This window comes from Lolium perenne, chromosome 3 (genome assembly GCF_019359855.2).
Source record: "Lolium perenne isolate Kyuss_39 chromosome 3, Kyuss_2.0, whole genome shotgun sequence".
NCBI classification, from domain to species: domain Eukaryota; kingdom Viridiplantae; phylum Streptophyta; class Magnoliopsida; order Poales; family Poaceae; genus Lolium; species Lolium perenne.
Window position 1 is genome coordinate 44,344,992 of NC_067246.2, and position 22,111 is coordinate 44,367,102.

The following is a 22,111-nucleotide window of genomic DNA, read 5'->3' on the forward strand; positions in this document are numbered from 1 at the left end:
TTTATAATATGCTTGACTTGCCACCACTGAAAAATTGTTATTTGGATGTTAATCTTGCTGATCATTCTACAAAGAAACCTTTGGGGAAAGTTGATAATGTTCGCATTACCGTTAACAATAACCTTGTTCCCGTTGATTTTGTTGTCTTGGATATTGAATGCAATGCATCTTGTCCCATTATATTGGGAAGACCTTTTCTTGAATCGTTGGTGCTGTTATTGATATGAAGGAAGGTAATATAAAATATCAATTTCCTCTCAAGAAAGGTATGGAACACTTCCCTAGAAAGAGAATGAAGGTACCTTTTGACTCTATTATGAGAACAAATTATGATGTTGACACTTCGTCTCTTGATAATACTTGATACACACTTTCTGCGCCTAGCTGAAAGGCGTTAAAGAAAAGCGCTTATGGGAGACAACCCATGTTTTTACCTACAGTACTTTGTTTTTATTTTGTGTCTTGGAAGTTGTTTACTACTGTAGCAACCTCTCCTTATCTTAGTTTTGTGTTTTGTTGTGCCAAGTTAAGCCGTTGATAGAAAAGTAAGTACTAGATTTGGATTACTGCACAGTTCCAGATTTCTTTGCTGTCACGAATCTGGGTCCACCTCCCTGTAGGTAGCTCAGAAAATTAAGCCAATTTACGTGCATGATCCACAGATATGTACGCAACTTTCATTCAATTTGAGTATTTTCATTTGAGCAAGTCTGGTGCCATTTTAAAATTCGTCAATACGAACTGTTCTGTTTTGACAGTTTCTGCCTTTTATTTCGCATTGCCTCTTTCGCTATGTTGGATGAATTTCTTTGATCCACTAATGTCCAGTAGCATTATGCAATGTCCAGAAGTGTTAAGAATGATTGTGTCACCTCTGAATATGTCAATTTATATTGTGCACTAACCCTCTAATGAGTTGTTTCGAGTTTGGTGTGGAGGAAGTTTTCAAGGATCAAGAGAGGAGTATGATGCAACATGATCAAGGAGAGTGAAAGCTCTAAGCTTGGGGATGCACCCGGTGGTTCACCCCTGCATATATCAAGAAGACTCAAGCGTCTAAGCTTGGGGATGCCCAAGGCATCCCCTTCTTCATCGACAACATTATCAGGTTCCTCCCCTGAAACTATATTTTTATTCCATTACATCTTATGTGCTCTTTCTTGGAGCGTCGGTTTGTTTTTGTTTTTTTGTTTTGTTTGAATAAAATGGATCCTAGCATTCACTTTATGGGAGAGAGACACGCTCCGCTGTAGCATATGGACAAGTATGTCCTTGGTTTCTACTCATAGTATTCATGGCGAAGTTTCTCCTTCGTTAAATTGTTATATGGTTGGAATTGGAAAATGATACATGTAGTAATTGCTATAAATGTCTTGGGTAATGTGATACTTGGCAATTGTTGTGCTCATGTTTAATCTCTTGCATCATATGCTTTGCACCCATTAATGAAGAAATATATAGAGCATGCTAAAATTTGGTTTGCATATTTGGTTTCTCTAAGGTCTAGATAATTTCTAGTATTGAGTTTGAATAACAAGGAAGACGGTGTAGAGTCTTATAATGTTTTCAATATGTCTTTTATGTGAGTTTTGCTGCACCGGTTCATCCTTGTGTTTGTTTCAAATAAGCCTTGCTAGCCTAAACCTTGTATCGAGAGGGAATACTTCTCATGCATCCAAAATACTTGAGCCAACCACTATGCCATTTGTGTCCACCATACCTACCTATACTACATGGTATTTTCCACCATTCCAAAGTAAATTGCTTGAGTGCTACCTTTAAAATTCCATCATTCACCTTTGCAATATATAGCTCATGGGACAAATAGCTTAAAAACTATTGTGGTATTGAATATGTAATTATGCACTTTATCTCTTATTAAGTTGCTTGTTGTGCGATAACCATGTTCACTGGGGACGCCATCAACTATTCATTGTTGAATTTCATGTGAGTTGCTATGCATGTCCGTCTTGTCTGAAGTAAGAGAGATCTACCACCATATGGTTAAGCATGCATATGTTAGAGAAGAACATTGGGCCGCTAACTAAAGCCATGCTCCATGGTGTAAGTTTCAGTTTTGGACAACAATCCTCAAATCTCAAATGAGAAAATTATTAATTGTTGGTATATGCTTATGCATAAAAGAGGAGTCCATTATCTGTTGTCTATGTTGTCCCGGTATGGATGTCTAAGTTGAAGAATAATCAATAGCGAGAAATCCAATGCGAGCTTTCTCCTTAGACCTTTGTACAGGCGGCATAGAGGTACCCCTTTGTGACACTTGGTAAAAACAATGCATTGTGATGACCCGGTAGTCCAAGCTAATTAGGACAAGGTGCGGGCACTATTAGTACACTATGCATGAGGCTTGCAACTTATAAGATATAATTTACATGATGCATATGCTTTATTACTACCGTTGACAAAATTGTTTCATGTTTTCAAAATCAAAGCTCTAGCACAAATATAGCAATCGATGCTTTTCCTCTATGGAGGACCATTCTTTTACTTTCAATGTTGAGTCAGTTCACCTATTTCTCTCCACCTCAAGAAGCAAACACTTGTGTGAACTGTGCATTGATTCCTACATATTTGCTTATTGTACTTATTATATTACTCTATGTTGACAATATCCATGAGATATACATGTTACAAGTTGAAAGCAACCGCTGAAACTTAATCTTCTTTTGTGTTGCTTCAATATCTCTACTTTGAATTATTGCTTTATGAGTTAACTCTTATGCAAGACTTATTGATGCTTGTCTTGAAGTGCTATTCATGAAAAGTCTTTGCTATATGATTCACTTGTTTACTCATGTCATATACATTGTTTCGATCGCTGCATTCACTACATATGCTTTACAAATAGTATGATCAAGATTATGATGGCATGTCACTCCAGAAATTATCTGTGTTATCGTTTTACCTGCTCGGGACGAGCAGAACTAAGCTTGGGGATGCTGATACGTCTCCGACGTATCGATAATTTCTTATGTTCCATGCCACATTATTGATGTTATCTACATGTTTTATGCACACTTTATGTCATATTCGTGCATTTTCCGGAACTAACCTATTAACAAGATGCCGAAGTGCCGATTCTTGTTCTGCTGTTTTTGGTTTCATAAATCCTAGTAAGGAAATATTCTCGGAATTGGACGAAATCAAAGCCCAGGGGCCTATTTTCTCACGAAGCTTCCAGAAGTCCGAAGGAGAGACGAAGAGGGGCCACGGAGGGGCCACACCATAGGGCGGCGCGGCCCCCCCCTTGGCCGCGCGGCCCTGTGGTGTGGGGCCCCCGTGCCGCCTCTTGACCTGCCCTTCCGCCTATAAAAAGTCTCCGTGACGAAACCCCCGCATCGAGAGCCACGATACGGAAAACCTTCCGAGACGCCGCCGCCGCCGATCCCACCCCGGGGGATCCAGGAGATCGCCTCCGGCACCCTGCCGGAGAGGGGAATCATCTCCCGGAGGACTCTACGCCGCCATGGTCGCCTCCGGTGTGATGTGTGAGTAGTCTACCCCAGGACTATGGGTCCATAGCAGTAGCTAGATGGTTGTCTTCTCCCCATTGTGCTATCATTGTCGGATCTTGTGAGCTGCCTAACATGATCAAGATCATCTATCTGTAATTCTATATGTTGCGTTTGTTGGGATCCGATGAATAGAGAATACTTGTTATGTTGATTATCAAAGTTATGCTATGTGTTGTTTATGATCTTGCATGCTCTCCGTTATTAGTAGATGCTCTGGCCAAGTTGATGCTAGTAACTCCAAGAGGGAGTATTTATGCTCGATAGTGGGTTCATGTCTCCGTGAATCTGGAGGAGTGACAAGAACCACTAAGGTTACGGATGTGCTGTTGCCACTAGGGATAAAACATTAGTGCTATGTTCAAGGATGTAGTCACTGATTACATTACGTGCAATACTTAATGCAATTGTCTGTTGTTAGCAACTTAATACTGGAGGGGGTTCGGATGATAACCTGAAGGTGGACTTTTTAGGCATAGATGCAGTTGGATGACGGTCTATGTACTTTGTCGTAATGCCCAATTAAATCTCACTATACTCATCATGATATGTATGTGCATGGTCATGCCCTCTTTATTTGTCAATTGCCCAACTGTAATTTGTTCACCCAACATGCTGTTCGTCTTATGGGAGAGACACCTCTAGTGAACTGTGGACCCCGGTCCAATTCTCTTTACTGAAATACAATCTACTGCAATACTTGTTCTACTGTTTTCTGCAAACAATCATCTTCCACACAATATGGTTAATCCTTTGTTACAGCAAGCCGGTGAGATTGACAACCTCACTGTTTCGTTGGGGCAAAGTACTTTGGTTGTGTTGTGCAGGTTCCACGTTGGCGCCGGAATCCCTGGTGTTGCGCCGCACTACATCCCGCCGCCATCAACCTTCAACGTGCTTCTTGGCTCCTCCTGGTTCGATAAACCTTGGTTTCTTTCTGAGGGAAAACTTGCTGCTGTGCGCATCATACCTTCCTCTTGGGGTTGCCCAACGAACGTGTGAAATACACGCCATCACTTGTTCTTCAAGACAATCTTCAAAAGTGGGCATACCAAGGTTCCCATCTAATTCTGGTGATAAGCATATATCATCCATCGCGTTGTCTTCAACAAGGTAGTCCACATGCGCTGACGACACTTAGGAATATTATTTTAAAAAGAATTGCCTTGATATGCTGGTTTTGCAGCTCCCGTGTCAGCAGCTGCAGTTGCATTACTCCAAGCCTCCTCAGTTACCAGAATCATTCCCAACACATGCATTTTGATCCCAGCTTGCATTCGCCGTTGGGCCATTAACTTGTTCTTCAAGACAATCTTTAAAAGTGGGCATATCAAGGTTCACATCCGATTCTGGTGAAAAGAAGATATCAGCCATCGCGTTGTCTTCAACAAGACAGTCCACATACGCTGACGGCATGTGTTCAGTGCGTCCGCAACTAGCACGTGTTCAGTGCGTCCACAGCTGGCACACCGACTGCAAAGTTTGGATGTCTAAGGAGGACGATCAAGACACGCTCATGGCACCATGGCAATACTTGCAAGTATTTGCATTTATGTGTTATTGATTTCTTTATTATTTTACCATAATGGATTTATCTTCTGTATGTAGAAGTCTTCTCAGTACGTCGGCAACGACATCGAGTGCTTTCTGGCGATGGTCATGTGGTGGGTATGCCTCCAGTACCTCAAGAAGCACGAGGATGGCAAGCTGAAGGGGGCAGAGATGCGAGGTGGATCATATATCCTAGGCAGCACTCCTCTCTCTTCACATGCAGGATGAGGTGAGAAAATGGTTCCTTCATTCTTTGATTTCATGTTATATATTGTTACCTCGGCAAGGGTGACCCACTTAACTTAATTACATGTTCTCTTTCGCAGGAAAAAAAGATAGGAGCGAAGCCGAACATATTTAGCTTCATTCGAAAGATGAAGACCAGTAAGATGCCACATCCTCAGACAGGGTCCACGTGGGTCAACGAGCAAGCTGAGACTCAGTGTACGTCGTATGTCTCGAACTTCAAGCAGAAGCACGGCGAGACCTCCCAGCCAGAGACCGAGGACTTTGACGCTGAGGTTGCGGTGCTTGCGCTAGAAGGCATGAAGCATGGCCGCCTATGGATTGGTGATGGGTGCATCGACCCAATGACTGTTCCAACTGTCCGCTAGATCCTTCGTGATCGTCAGAGCGGCCAGCCTCAGGTAGAGACCCGGCCACGGGCTTCAGATCTAGCTGTCGAGCGGTTACAGTATGTTTTTCCTCGGTCCTCTACATTTCTTTACATGCTTTCTATTAAAATGTTAATGATATCGCGACAAAACAACGTAGGTGGAGATTGAAGAAAGGGAACAGAGAATCCAACAGGATGCCATCAGCGGCAGGCGTAGCTGGAGCAGCAGGTTAGGGAGTACCAGCAGATGCAGCAACATATGAGCTGGTTTATGAACCAAGCCCCTCTATCTTCTCCACCGGGAAGTCTTCCTACTCCTCCTTTCGCCTTCTTGTGGGTAAGTGGTTAACTTAATATCTCCATCTTAGTTTCTCTTGTCTTATTGTCTAATCATGACATCAGATGCAGCTGGCACCACAGATGATTCCGAACATGCCGCTCATCCAGGCACCGCCCAGTCAGAGCCCGGTGACACCTCTGACCGTCAACAACCCAAATATCATCCGGAACCTGATCCCAGATGAGTTCTCCTACACTTGTGCCCAACGCGCTTCTAGGTTATAGAATGCCATGACACTTGTGCTCCAACTTGATTTTTAGCCATGTCATGCCACTTGTAAACTTTCAACTTGAAAATTTAGCCAGTCATGCCACCATGTTCAATTAAATGTCATTATGCAAATATTAGCCATTACATGCCACCATGTTCAATTCCATGTCAATATGAAATTTTAGCCATCACTTGTTGAAAATGTAGCCATGCCATTAGACTTGTAGAAATTGAGCCATGTATATTTAGAATGTCTTATATTAGTGAACCAATGGAGTATATGAATTAGAATGCTAATACTTGTTGAAAATGTACCAATATAGAATGTCTTATATTAGTGAACGAATGGAGTATATGAATTAGAACGCTAATACTTGTTGAAAATGTACCAATATATGTCATGAATTTTCTTTTCACCTTGTAGGAGAAGGACAAAGCAATGGAAAGGAACAAGGTTGATGCCATGAGATGTTATGGACTATGTAATGGACCTTATATATGGACTATGTGAACTTGTAATAAGATTGCTACTTTAACTTGTTATGTGGACTCTAAATGAACATGTGGACCTATTTGTGGTGTGTTTGATATATTTGTCGTGTGCTTGATGTATTTATGGTTATATGCATGCATATATGCTGCTGTGAAATATATACGTGTATCTCAAATTTTGAAATGCAGGGAATAAACAAAAAACGAAAATAACAGGAAAAGGGGTCACGTGGCGCTAGCCTGTGCACCTAGCAACCCTGCTGTGTGCCTGGTGAGTGGATGGGCGGCGCACGGCAAAGGCTGGGTCTTGCCGTGCGGGGCGGCACACAGCAGGGAAAAGAGCACGACAGTGACACAGCGCAGGGAAAAGGCTTTGCCGCACGGCAAAGGTTTTGGTGCACGGCAAAGAGGCACGGCGCACGGCAAAGGCTGCCCGCACGGCAGAGGTTAATTGCTGGCGCACGACAAAGAAATCGACGCACGACAAAGCCTTTGCCATGTAGATTTGGCACGGCGCACAACAGCGACAGCATTGCCGTCGTAGACATTGTCGTGCGGGCTTTGTCGTGCGGCTTTGCACGGCAATGGTTTTGCCGTGTGTACAAGTGCATTTGCCGTGCAAATCGTTGCAAGGCAAAGCCTGATTCTGCCGTAGTGATGCGCCATCACTAGTCCTTCAGGGGTGCGTCATCGCAGCTTCCTCAAGCGTGTGCCCCTGTCTCCTCCTTATGGGTGCTGCCATGGAGAGCACGATGGAAGGCTTTTTTACGAGATTTTAATTTGTCACTTCGCTGCAAATTTCAAAGATTATTGTAGCGGAATTCTTCTTCCTACACTGCAAATTTTCTCCATGAGCTTCAAATCTTTAGAAGGTTTTGTAGCAATTTTTCCCATTTTGAGGCAAATCCACAAAACAATTGTAGCGAATTTTTTCTTCCTTTTTTTTCCTTCCTATGCTGCATGTTGGAGCTAACCTTGTTGTTAGAGTTTCTTTATGTTTTATTTCGTTAATCATGCGTGCGGCATTGTGTGGATGTAGAATTGTGTTCACCTGCACAATGCAAAGCTAGATATGTTTGTGTCAGTTAGCTGCATGCAACAGGTTTAGAGGAGTCCGAGCGGGCGAGTTGTGCTGCAAACGGAGTTGAAAAAATGGACCCATATAGTTGTGGCATGCGTCACATGAGCTCATTTGAAGAAACTTGCAAGTGACTCAAGTCTATACGTGTGTGCTGTTAGTGGAGTCATTAGCGGAGGCATTAGTGGATCAAGCCGTTACTGGCTTGACCGTGCGTGTGTGCATGCTAGGTAGTGGCTAGTGGGTGCCTGTTGGTTGCGTTTGGTCAGTTATTTAATCCCTGTAATTCAGTTGAGTCAGTACCGAGTGAACAAGTGAAAAGATAGAAGTGTGTTGCTGCAAAACTGTGTGTGTTTAGTATACTCGCGCGTGTCTTTTTCCTTCTCGGGCACAGCTATCAATTGGTACCAGAGCCCTATGACATTGGTTCCGTACTGTGTCAAGGGGAGCTCGTTGTCGCTGCCAATGCCGATGCTCACGTCGACGAACTACACCGTCTGGGCTATCAAGGTGGAGGCAAACCTCGACGCTTCGGGCATTTGGGAGGTGGTGTCCCCTGCGGATGGCGCGGCGGTGGACGCGAAAAAGAACAAGGCGGCGAGGCTGCAACTCCTCGACGCGCTGTCGGAGGACATCCTCATGCAGGTGTCTTCGAAGAAGACGGCCAAGGAAGTGTGGGATAGCCTCAAGACGAGGTTCATCAGCGCCCAAGGCGGCACGGCTCTCCACTCTCCGTGGCGAGTTCGACAAGCTGTACATGGCGGAGGGAGAGCTGCTGGACGACTACGCCGGCAAGATCAGCGGCATGGCGGCAAGGTACGCGAGCCTTGGCTCGACGCTCGGCGAAGACGCCATGGTGAAGAAGCTGCTCGACACCGTGCCTGACCGCTTGTACTCCGCGGTGGCCGGGATCGAGCAATTCTGCGACATGGAGACCATGGCGTTTGAGGAGGCGCTGGGCAGGCTCAAGACAATCGAGGAACGCTCACGATGGCGCGCACAGGCCGGCGACGAACGGAACGATGGCCAACTCCTCCTCACCGAGCAGCTATGTTGCCCGGTTACGACGATACGGATACGGATACAGATACTGCGATACACCGATACATCGATTTTCCAAAAACACGGATACGGGGATACGGTTGTATATATATAATAAACATTACTAAATTACTGATTTTTTTGCTCAAAAATGAAAATTATCTGGACTGCACTTTGTTCTCCATCTCCAGTAGCGTTGCCTGCATTCACTAGTGGAAAACGGGGCTATAGGCCCGGTCCATTTGGGCCTTCAGTCCCGGTTTCCAAACCGGGACCAATTAGGCGGGGCTAAAGGGTCCCCCTTTAGTCCCGGTTCAAAGTTGCACCGGGCCTAAAGGCTGCGCCACTTGGTGTGGCCAGGGAGCTCGCGGTGGATGGCCTTTGGTCCCGGTTCGTGGTACGAACCGGGCCTGTGTTTCTCTGCCGCGGCAGAGAATTGCTATTTCTCTGCCGCGACACAGGTTTAGGGTGGAGCAGCGTTTCTCTGCCGCGGCAGAGAAAGAGGGCGTTTCTCTGCCGCGGCAGAGTTTCAGCAATGCATATATATCATTCAACAAAGCACAAAAAATCGTCGTGAATATATATAGACATCATCAACAGTACACGTAATGCATGCATATTTACAACATAAAGTCGGATCTCTTTACTAAATCTATTAGCTTCTACGAAGTTGCTCAACACATAGATATGACTTTCATATAGTGCTCTCCACCTGGGGTAAGGACCTCGGTAAGAAAGAATCCCGCGATTTCCTCTTGAATTGCTCGTATTTGATCCTCTGTTATGAGAGTGTCCCGTAGGCGTTTCATCTATATTTAAAAAAGGAGATCATCAATATATGAATGGAACTCAATACAATAGATGGTACTAATTAAGATAATTGTGAAAATTTGTTATCCTACACGAGTGTGGTGTATACGGGCATCCCCACCCTTGGGACAGGCCATGTCACGAATGAAGTTGCAGACGTAGTATCCACATAAGTTATTCCCGGGTTCCTGCCTCATACACTTTACGAAAAAATAGTTCGATCAAACTAATAATCAAGCATCGTATTGAAAGTAAATATCATATATAGAGTTTCACGGACATAGATATATAGTACTACTTACAGGGTAATCTTGAAATGTAAGCTCCGGTTTCCATGTACCCGGAACAGTAGTGATAAACCGTTTCCAGGCCCTGCCCGGCAAAAAATAATGAGTAAATGAGTTATTGATTAGTTGTTGATATCGTCGAATTAGAACAAATGAAGATGCCAATACGAAATTGATTGAAATTACCTCTGGAGGATGGCAGCCATGTCCGCCCATTCCGCATATTCGTTACGTTTCGAGTCCATGACATTTACGACTCCTTTGTGAAGATCAATGATTAGGAGAATAAAGTGGAATCTGCACAAGCATAGCTCAATGATTACGAGAATAAAGTGGAAGGTGCACAAGCATAATGTATGTTATATATAACACTCACTTGAAGTTGTAGGGAAAGAATATATCCTCTTTGTTTGCTTGCTTCACTAAAAACATTACCATGTTGTCCTCTGTGTCCTGGGCGTAGTCTCGAACCGTAACTTCATGAACTGTGTCTGGGTCTATGAACCCCAGCGGTAGGAGCTTGCCTCTTTTGCATTCGAGCTTCTTCATTCTGCATAATTAAATGTATAGCGTACACAAAGAATATAGTGAGGATAATTGTTAGTGCAAATATGAATGAGCGCTGAGCTACAGACTTAATTACATAAATAAATCACTTTCAGGCAGTAGCAACTGATGACTGCTTTGTCGAGGGCGTCTTGATTGAATAACTGAAACAGTTCTTCTAACTCAAGGTTTATCTCCTCGACCCCGGAAGTAATGCTCATCTCTAAGATACACCGTGATGTAGCGATCACCTCTTCGACAAAGCTTTCGGGTACCAGTCATGCAACCTTCGCATCTCGAGTCCCTAGACGCGCGAGCTCGCTGTGTTTGACGAGATCTTTTCCGTATCTATACTTGTTTACCACTTGAGCCGTTGGATAGTAATCTTCGTACTCACCGATGCTCCCCGAGCTCTAGCCTCCCGTTCGATCATCGATGCCGTCTCTGGATCATCATAGGGCTGCACGACGAAGTGGGGTATGGCACGAATGTCCCGCCGTCCAAGCCGGACGACTTTTTGCTTCTTTGCTCGCTCTAGAGGACTGTCCAAGAGAGCGGTCATAATCAGCTCTCAGCTCAGGTCTCTTCATTCTCGTCTCGGCAAAGTGCTTCACTGTATGCGGTGGAATAAACATCTTCTTCGGCGCAAGAAACGCCTTTTGCTCTTCAGTCTGCTCATGTGGTAATAACTCTGGAGTCTGTGCCCTCATCGGAGTTGATGATCTCTTCGGAGCTGTAGGAGGTGCCGCGGTTAGCTTCCTCTTTTGCTTAGGTGGAGGCTGCGGAGTCTCCTGACGAGGAGGAGGAGGCGGCGGAGTATTTTCACGCGGAGGAGACTGCTCATGCACAGGGGAATCATCATCGCGCAGAGGAGAATCATCACGCGGAGGAGACTGCGCAGGTGGCGGAGGAGGCGGAGGAGGTGGACTGCTTGGTGGCTTCTCACCTGGAAACACAATGTTCTCCTTCGGCCATTGCACAGTGGTTCTACGGGCTTCTCCCAGTTCTTTGATTTCCCCATCTTCACCTGCAGGGTGCTCAAGCACCAACCCCTCATAATCTCTCAACACTTCATCCACCATCACAACAGCAAGGTCGTCTTGGACCGGACGGCAATGGTAAGACCTTGTAGGTAAGAGGATGCCGACCGCCGCCTTGAAGGATAGGTTGAAAACTTTAACATGCAGCTCACAAGGACGGCTCTCAGTGAGATCATCCACGGGGGGGGGGGGGGGGGTAGCGAGGAGGCTCGACCACCTGGTCATCATCATCATTATTATCCTCCTGCTGAGTGGAAGCCACGCTGCTTTTCCGGTGTTGTTGAGATTGCAGCGGAACGAGGGCATTTAGCAATGCAGGATCTACAGCCAGCCCCTGAGCTATCTGAGATGTAAGTACTTGGGTTACCATGGTTAATTGGGCTTGCATGGTGTTAAAACCCTCCTCTAAGGACGTTATGCGGTCTGTTTCCCTTGCCTTTCTCCTCCCATGGTGAAGCGATCCAACCCGGTACAGGTTGAATCTCTGTGCTTAATAGTGCTAGTCCCTGGATCAATCGCTAGCACACACAGTTTAAGATGTAATACCAAGAAACAAAGGTCTTTATTATATCGCATGATCCAAAATTACATAATAACTTACAAACTGCATAGCACAAGGCTAGCTCAATATCAGAGTTCACAACGAACCATAGCAGCATGGAGTCCTTCGTCTTCATGTGCCACAGGCGAGCATGTCGAGTATAGACTCGTAACCCTAACCATCGAACCTCACTCGTTCATCGGAATATCTGCAACATAAAACGTTGCAGCCACGCAGGGTCAATACATTTGGAATTGTATTGGCAAATGTCACTTTTGGTGGATATATAAATGGCGCCTAACAACTACGTGCTCATTTGGCAAGTGGAGTTTAGCATCTTTTGTGAAAAGCAATAGTTTCCCTATCTTTTATAAACAATTTTTATTTTTTTCAGAAACATCGTCTAGGAACATATTAGCATAACCCATGCCGTCGCAAGACGGTTAGCTTCATATGCTCCTAAACATCTACGGACATGCTAGCATAGGCCCATGTAAACACAAGACAACCTAGCTTTGCATGCTCCTAAACCCATTGTTTGTCCCATCAAGTTTTATTATAAAATTGGAATGATGAGATCCTCCAAACAGTTCCAGACTCTAGTTGCTCATAATGTCCATAACCGGGGACACGGCTAAGTACTTAGTTTGACACTCTCGAGAGGCTGTACACATTCCCCACATGACCTAGTCTGTTCTTCTTCCATGATGCGCATTTTGCTCAAATGGACAGATGTCGACTAGGACAAGACCTTTCAGAAGCAATACCTCAACCACAATGGACGCGCTCCGTCCTACCAATATCTACCACCCTCTGTACATTGGGTCGAGTTCTCGCAACCTACTCAATCTAGCCAGAGCCCATATAGCATGTGGTTGTACTGGAAGCTACTAAAATAGAAACCTGTCAAATCTCTTTGTTTCTGGGTGGCCAACCACAAGTGCGATACACGCGACCGCCATAGACATGACTCCGGTGTAACCACTCAACATAAACCAAGCATTACCACTTACCACCCAGATGATTCATTATCTTAGGTTGTTTTATTACATAAAATCATACTTTCATAATACCACATATCGCATCATGAGATCCCAACCACGCATCTACAATAGCAATGCTAAGCATGCTACAATACGGTGAGTTTAATAAAGAACAAGTGTTGAACATGTGGTTGTTCTAATAGCTAGGTGATCATAGCATAGTAATATATATATATTTAAAACAATCCTACACATGAATAGCTACTGAAAATAACTACAAAGTGCATATAAAAATAGTAGGACAAGACGGTGTGTGACACTTGCCTTTTTGGTATCTGAAGAATTCTGCTCTTCTCTCAATCAAAACTCGTATCTCTCCGTACAACTATAACATAAAAGTAACATAACATAAACACACATTCAAGCAACAACAAAAACAAGCAAGACAACAATCTAGAAAGATTTGTTATTCATTGTATTTTAGTTTTCACTAAATTTATGGTTCACTCGAAAATTGAAGGTATGGCTTGCAAGATATGATTTGAAAATTTGAATGATGAGCTAAATTACTTAGAAAGAGAAGTACCATCAATGACCAATAGGAAAAAAAACAGATTGGTTACAAAAGAATGGACAAAAATTGGAATGACTCATTTGATAAGAATCACATAGATTTCACATGGTAAAAACTCAAATGCTATTAAGTTGAAGTGTGACAACACTTATCACAATAGCTCAAGTTACAAAAAGGCTTGGGTATGCACCAATGGTATATTTAGTTACTCAAATAACTCATTTGTAATTTGAATAACCCAAACTTAATGAATATGATCAAATGACATGAGATTGTATAGACATGAATGATAATTCAAGATGTGGATCAAAGAATCTAAAGGATGTCAAGGTTTCAACACATGTGTAGAGTGTCTCCACAACATTTGCACAAGGGAAAACCTATAAATAAGATTTGTCACAATTTACTCAAATAACTCATGTGTAGTTTGAATATTGTGAACTAGGCAAATATAATTAGTATATATAGGATCTTGGACATGATGAAAATATCTAAATGATTTTGGTAGATGGGTTATGATCATATGATTTACTTTGGCAAAATGGAATTATGAGTTTAATCTTCAACTTCAATGTTTACAAAAAATGAATTATGATAATGGTTTCGATGGATATTGAAAATTAATGTAAATTCATAGGAAAAATAATGGATTAAATAGGGTCTATGAAATGTGTGAAATGCATATAGAAGGATATAAATTAAAGTCTAAAATAATGTAAAGTGAATGTGTTCAACTAAATTAAAGAGAAGTACTAATTGATTGAGAGTTTTAATATGTTCCATTTTCAAAAAGAATCAACTAAAATGTATTTATACATTTTATGTTAAGAAAAAATTACTCAAATACTCATATTTAGACTTGGATACTTGCAAACAGTTTTAGAAAATATAGATAGATGTGCTACGGGACAGAGGACACCAATTCCTTCCATTGCAAAAGAAATCATATGATTTTAATTTGTAGAATATAAGTCATGCCTAAAATACTCAAATTCACATCTTTAAATTTGAATATTGTCAACTTGTCCAAAAGCCAATTTTTATTTTATTATTGGGTTCTAATCATTTTTCTGAATTCAATGGTATAGTGTTTGCCATATTCGGTCATGTGTACAATTTCCTATAAAATTTATAAGATTAAACATGTCCCGGTTAAATTTTGATGTTGTACGAAAAGTTGTCAGAAAAAGTTTCTCGGATGGACAAACTTTCTACACGAAAGTCGTAGAGGATTTAATTATAAACTCAATGCAAAAAGAATCATCTAAAACTGAGTTGTGGATCATTTGATATAGAATTTTGAAGTTTAACACCAGCTATGAGCTAGTACAGACATGAAGCGATCAATAGGTCGCAGCAACAGTAGTGAATCCCATAGTGCAGATAACTGGCCTAACGGGGAGCCTTAGATCTAGATCGAACGACCTACGATGGATCTGCAACAATCTAATCTAAACTGAACTTTGTGGCTTACAGTGGGAGAGAAGCGGCGAGGATACGGCGGGACGGCTCCGACACGATGGTCCTCTGTGTCTCCAGTGTTCTGCTGCGGCGAGGCGATGAAGTCGACGAGTCGAGAATGACGCGGGAACGGTAACAGCGATGCTCTCAAGGGCTTCATGGAACTTCGAGTGGAGGTGGCCGGAGGTGACGCGGGCATTGGCGAAGTTCGGTCGTGGACAAGCCCGTCGATTGACTGGGCTAACAATCTAACAAAGAGATCAGGAAGATGTGAGGGGAACGAATGGAACAAAAAGGAGGCGACATGGCTTACGGTTTTCGTCAGAAATCAGTCTCGGAATTGTGGCGGAACTCTGAACTTCGGCGAAGAAATCTGGCGGAATGGGGGCGCTATTTTTAGGGTTTTGAAAGGGAAAATTCGGAGGAGATGTTGCGATATTTATAGGAGAATTTCCGTGGCAAGGGGGCAAAGCAATCTCAGCGAAATCGAGCGGAAAAACTGGAATATTTCACGGCCGGTACAAACTCGTAGGCGAACCAGACTTTAGGCAGAGGTAGAAGATGATTGGATGACCCACACGTCAGCAAGAAAAAGAATCAAATGGACGTGTGCGTGCAACCCGTTGCTGCGTTGCGCTGCTGTGCCCGTCGCGCGGGCGCGAGCGTGCATGTGCGCGCGGGGCTGGCTGCCTGTTGACTCGGCCAAACATTTTCTTTTCTTCTTTTCTGTTTTATTTTCTAGTTTCAGTTTTAAGTTACTAAATTGTCTCAAATGAACTTTGTAATTTGTAATCTGTCCAGTATGATTTTGGGACACTAAGAATTACTCTATCAGTTTAAAATAAAAAATACAAGGGTAGATTTTTACATACTTGCCTTATATGCTATTTAGGAAACTAAAAATTTAATGAAATCAAGTGATTAAAATATTTTCCAAAACTGAAACCTTTCACTGGTTTTATTTCAACATGGATTTTGATATTGAAGTCGAAACAACCCAAATAACTTTAAAAACTAATATTGGTCAAAACCAATTTACAAAATATTATTATGCATATAACACTTTATATAGTTACATGGGTATTGATATTTCAAAATAAGGTTCGAGCTTTTTCTCTCAAAATATGATTTCAAAACCATAAAATAGAAACAGGTTTGGTTTGGAATTGAAAGCATATCTTTGTGAAAACTTATTTTTGGGAAGGGCTTTTAGATAAACTCAAAAAATTTTAATTCCTTGTAAAATTTCAACAAAGACAAACAATTCAATCAACTAAATTTATTTATTTTTACATCCCAAAATTATAAAAAAAATATTGGGATGTTACACACTACCACCCTTAAAAGGAATCTCGTCCTCGAGATTCGAGAAAAGCTAGCAAGAAACATGGGTTTCAGATATGTTGGGGTGGCTACCACCCTTAAAAGAAAATTTTGTAGGCCGTCTTAGGTCTTGGGTTTAGGCTAAGCTCATCTTTGATATGACTTGACACCACGTCATCTTTTGAAACATATGTGGCTTCTCACTTCATATCCAATGGGGGTTGTTTATTTACATATAGTGAATAACATATCTCTTGAAAGTGACTTGAGTAGACTTTTCCTAAGGGTTGGGCTTCTAATCCCTATGGGAAGGTTGTTGATCTACCTTTTCTACTAAGGGGTCACTCTTTGGGTCAAATAGATGAACAAGGTGAGAGTAATTTAAGGCATCCTTCATCTTTTTAACTTATCGGCGTCATCGACGGTCTTCCACTGTTCTTCTTCTAGTAGTTGGATATTCATTCTTATTGTAATCCTACGTTTGGCAGCACTTCCCAATTATAGGGGTATAATATTCATTCATCCTAGGGTTTAGGCTTATTCGCCGACATCTCTTTTATAGGTATGACTCTCTAGATTCGCAAAATCAATATTACGAAAGCGAATAATAAGAGTAGTAGGAATGGTGATCAATCCATCCTGCACCCAGATCATTACTCCGTATTTGATTTATTGAATCTCGTATTCTAACACTTGGTCAACCTCACAAGTTTGATAAAAAAATCCATGGAGAATGGAATCAATATTTCAATCCCCATTATTGAACTATTTTTTTGAAAACATTTCTATCGATCCTTAACTAGGTTTTTGCGTATCTCACACTCGTTGGTTCTTCATCTAGATAGGGAACATCAAGGTTGATTTTGCTAGGGTTGTCTTCATGAAGATTTGTCAATAAAACACTTGTTGGGTTGAGTATAGATGAGAATAGATGGAAAAGATCTAAAGAAGATTCCTACCCTGAACACAACAGATCAAACAATTCATCTTACAAACAATATCTAACAACCATCAAAGAAAACATTTCAACACAAACCAGCTAGTATGGTCATGCCACAATTTGGTATGATCATAACAGTATCGCGATATCGTTGGTCTTATAAATTAGAATTATTGGTGGTCTATTCTATTTCTGCCTCCAATGCTTCAACTTCTTCTACTATTATGGTGTATCTTTCGAGTTGCGAAATATGCATCGAAGTCTTCTCCAAGTTCTTCGTTGGCCTTCCATGAAGTTGCATCATGCTGAGTCGAATAATAACATATGAAGCATCGGTCTTCACACTTAAGGTACATGGTCATCATCAGTCCTTCCTTGATGGATTTCAAGAGTTAGGCCATCTAAGGTAAGAGGAGATTCTTTTGAAGGTGAAGTAGATGAGAATACAAGAAGTTCAAAATGCAAGATCTTTTTAATAAAAACCGGACTACATAAATTTTTCATCCTAAGGTCTTCCTATTACTATTCAAAACCTAGGGTCACGATCCTACAGTCAACACAATGCTCTGATACCATCTGAAGCGATCCAACCCGGTACAGGTTGAATCTCTGTGCTTAATAGTGCTAGTCCCTGGATCAATCGCTAGCACACACAGTTTAAGATGTAATACCAAGAAACAAAGGTCTTTATTATATCGCATGATCCAAAATTACATAATAACTTACAAACTGCATAGCACAAGGCTAGCTCAATATCAGAGTTCACAACGAACCATAGCAGCATGGAGTCCTTCGTCTTCATGTGCCACAGGCGAGCATGTCGAGTATAGACTCGTAACCCTAACCATCGAACCTCACTCGTTCATCGGAATATCTGCAACATAAAACGTTGCAGCCACGCAGGGTCAATACATTTGGAATTGTATTGGCAAATGTCACTTTTGGTGGATATATAAATGGCGCCTAACAACTACGTGCTCATTTGGCAAGTGGAGTTTAGCATCTTTTGTGAAAAGCAATAGTTTCCCTATCTTTTATAAACAATTTTTATTTTTTTCAGAAACATCGTCTAGGAACATATTAGCATAACCCATGCCGTCGCAAGACGGTTAGCTTCATATGCTCCTAAACATCTACGGACATGCTAGCATAGGCCCATGTAAACACAAGACAACCTAGCTTTGCATGCTCCTAAACCCATTGTTTGTCCCATCAAGTTTTATTATAAAATTGGAATGATGAGATCCTCCAAACAGTTCCAGACTCTAGTTGCTCATAATGTCCATAACCGGGGACACGGCTAAGTACTTAGTTTGACACTCTCGAGAGGCTGTACACATTCCCCACATGACCTAGTCTGTTCTTCTTCCATGATGCGCATTTTGCTCAAATGGACAGATGTCGACTAGGACAAGACCTTTCAGAAGCAATACCTCAACCACAATGGACGCGCTCCGTCCTACCAATATCTACCACCCTCTGTACATTGGGTCGAGTTCTCGCAACCTACTCAATCTAGCCAGAGCCCATATAGCATGTGGTTGTACTGGAAGCTACTAAAATAGAAACCTGTCAAATCTCTTTGTTTCTGGGTGGCCAACCACAAGTGCGATACACGCGACCGCCATAGACATGACTCCGGTGTAACCACTCAACATAAACCAAGCATTACCACTTACCACCCAGATGATTCATTATCTTAGGTTGTTTTATTACATAAAATCATACTTTCATAATACCACATATCGCATCATGAGATCCCAACCACGCATCTACAATAGCAATGCTAAGCATGCTACAATACGGTAGCGACAAAGAACAAGTGTTGAACATGTGGTTGTTCTAATAGCTAGGTGATCATAGCATAGTAATATATATATATTTAAAACAATCCTACACATGAATAGCTACTGAAAATAACTACAAAGTGCATATAAAAATAGTAGGACAAGACGGTGTGTGACACTTGCCTTTTTGGTATCTGAAGAATTCTGCTCTTCTCTCAATCAAAACTCGTATCTCTCCGTACAACTATAACATAAAAGTAACATAACATAAACACACATTCAAGCAACAACAAAAACAAGCAAGACAACAATCTAGAAAGATTTGTTATTCATTGTATTTTAGTTTTCACTAAATTTATGGTTCACTCGAAAATTGAAGGTATGGCTTGCAAGATATGATTTGAAAATTTGAATGATGAGCTAAATTACTTAGAAAGAGAAGTACCATCAATGACCAATAGGAAAAAAAACAGATTGGTTACAAAAGAATGGACAAAAATTGGAATGACTCATTTGATAAGAATCACATAGATTTCACATGGTAAAAACTCAAATGCTATTAAGTTGAAGTGTGACAACACTTATCACAATAGCTCAAGTTACAAAAAGGCTTGGGTATGCACCAATGGTATATTTAGTTACTCAAATAACTCATTTGTAATTTGAATAACCCAAACTTAATGAATATGATCAAATGACATGAGATTGTATAGACATGAATGATAATTCAAGATGTGGATCAAAGAATCTAAAGGATGTCAAGGTTTCAACACATGTGTAGAGTGTCTCCACAACATTTGCACAAGGGAAAACCTATAAATAAGATTTGTCACAATTTACTCAAATAACTCATGTGTAGTTTGAATATTGTGAACTAGGCAAATATAATTAGTATATATAGGATCTTGGACATGATGAAAATATCTAAATGATTTTGGTAGATGGGTTATGATCATATGATTTACTTTGGCAAAATGGAATTATGAGTTTAATCTTCAACTTCAATGTTTACAAAAAATGAATTATGATAATGGTTTCGATGGATATTGAAAATTAATGTAAATTCATAGGAAAAATAATGGATTAAATAGGGTCTATGAAATGTGTGAAATGCATATAGAAGGATATAAATTAAAGTCTAAAATAATGTAAAGTGAATGTGTTCAACTAAATTAAAGAGAAGTACTAATTGATTGAGAGTTTTAATATGTTCCATTTTCAAAAAGAATCAACTAAAATGTATTTATACATTTTATGTTAAGAAAAAATTACTCAAATACTCATATTTAGACTTGGATACTTGCAAACAGTTTTAGAAAATATAGATAGATGTGCTACGGGACAGAGGACACCAATTCCTTCCATTGCAAAAGAAATCATATGATTTTAATTTGTAGAATATAAGTCATGCCTAAAATACTCAAATTCACATCTTTAAATTTGAATATTGTCAACTTGTCCAAAAGCCAATTTTTATTTTATTATTGGGTTCTAATCATTTTTCTGAATTCAATGGTATAGTGTTTGCCATATTCGGTCATGTGTACAATTTCCTATAAAATTTATAAGATTAAACATGTCCCGGTTAAATTTTGATGTTGTACGAAAAGTTGTCAGAAAAAGTTTCTCGGATGGACAAACTTTCTACACGAAAGTCGTAGAGGATTTAATTATAAACTCAATGCAAAAAGAATCATCTAAAACTGAGTTGTGGATCATTTGATATAGAATTTTGAAGTTTAACACCAGCTATGAGCTAGTACAGACATGAAGCGATCAATAGGTCGCAGCAACAGTAGTGAATCCCATAGTGCAGATAACTGGCCTAACGGGGAGCCTTAGATCTAGATCGAACGACCTACGATGGATCTGCAACAATCTAATCTAAACTGAACTTTGTGGCTTACAGTGGGAGAGAAGCGGCGAGGATACGGCGGGACGGCTCCGACACGATGGTCCTCTGTGTCTCCAGTGTTCTGCTGCGGCGAGGCGATGAAGTCGACGAGTCGAGAATGACGCGGGAACGGTAACAGCGATGCTCTCAAGGGCTTCATGGAACTTCGAGTGGAGGTGGCCGGAGGTGACGCGGGCATTGGCGAAGTTCGGTCGTGGACAAACCCATCGATTGACTGGGCTAACAATCTAACAAAGAGATCAGGAAGATGTGAGGGGAACGAATGGAACAAAAAGGAGGCGACATGGCTTACGGTTTTCGTCAGAAATCAGTCTCGGAATTGTGGCGGAACTCTGAACTTCGGCGAAGAAATCTGGCGGAATGGGGGCGCTATTTTTAGGGTTTTGAAAGGGAAAATTCGGAGGAGATGTTGCGATATTTATAGGAGAATTTCCGTGGCAAGGGGGCAAAGCAATCTCAGCGAAATCGAGCGGAAAAACTGGAATATTTCACGGCCGGTACAAACTCGTAGGCGAACCAGACTTTAGGCAGAGGTAGAAGATGATTGGATGACCCACACGTCAGCAAGAAAAAGAATCAAATGGACGTGTGCGTGCAACCCGTTGCTGCGTTGCGCTGCTGTGCCCGTCGCGCGGGCGCGAGCGTGCATGTGCGCGCGGGGCTGGCTGCCTGTTGACTCGGCCAAACATTTTCTTTTCTTCTTTTCTGTTTTATTTTCTAGTTTCAGTTTTAAGTTACTAAATTGTCTCAAATGAACTTTGTAATTTGTAATCTGTCCAGTATGATTTTGGGACACTAAGAATTACTCTATCAGTTTAAAATAAAAAATACAAGGGTAGATTTTTACATACTTGCCTTATATGCTATTTAGGAAACTAAAAATTTAATGAAATCAAGTGATTAAAATATTTTCCAAAACTGAAACCTTTCACTGGTTTTATTTCAACATGGATTTTGATATTGAAGTCGAAACGACCCAAATAACTTTAAAAACTAATATTGGTCAAAACCAATTTACAAAATATTATTATGCATATAACACT

At 41.3% G+C, this 22,111-nt stretch overlaps 2 long non-coding RNA genes across 2 annotated transcripts; both read right to left on the reverse strand.

Moving 5' to 3' along the window:
• Window positions 1-12,084: 12,084 nt before the first annotated feature.
• Window positions 12,085-15,677, reverse strand: LOC139838407 (uncharacterized). Its single transcript, XR_011754812.1, has 4 exons — window positions 15,417-15,677; window positions 15,117-15,351; window positions 13,393-13,453; window positions 12,085-12,293 (listed from the first exon to the last, which is right to left on the reverse strand). It is a non-coding gene; the product is annotated as an uncharacterized lncRNA (long non-coding RNA).
• Window positions 15,678-18,031: 2,354 nt separating this feature from the next.
• On the reverse strand, window positions 18,032-21,615 carry LOC139838408 (uncharacterized). The gene is made up of 3 exons (XR_011754813.1): window positions 21,061-21,615; window positions 19,337-19,397; window positions 18,032-18,240 (listed from the first exon to the last, which is right to left on the reverse strand). It is a non-coding gene; the product is annotated as an uncharacterized lncRNA (long non-coding RNA).
• Between the last annotated feature and the right edge of the window lie 496 nt (window positions 21,616-22,111).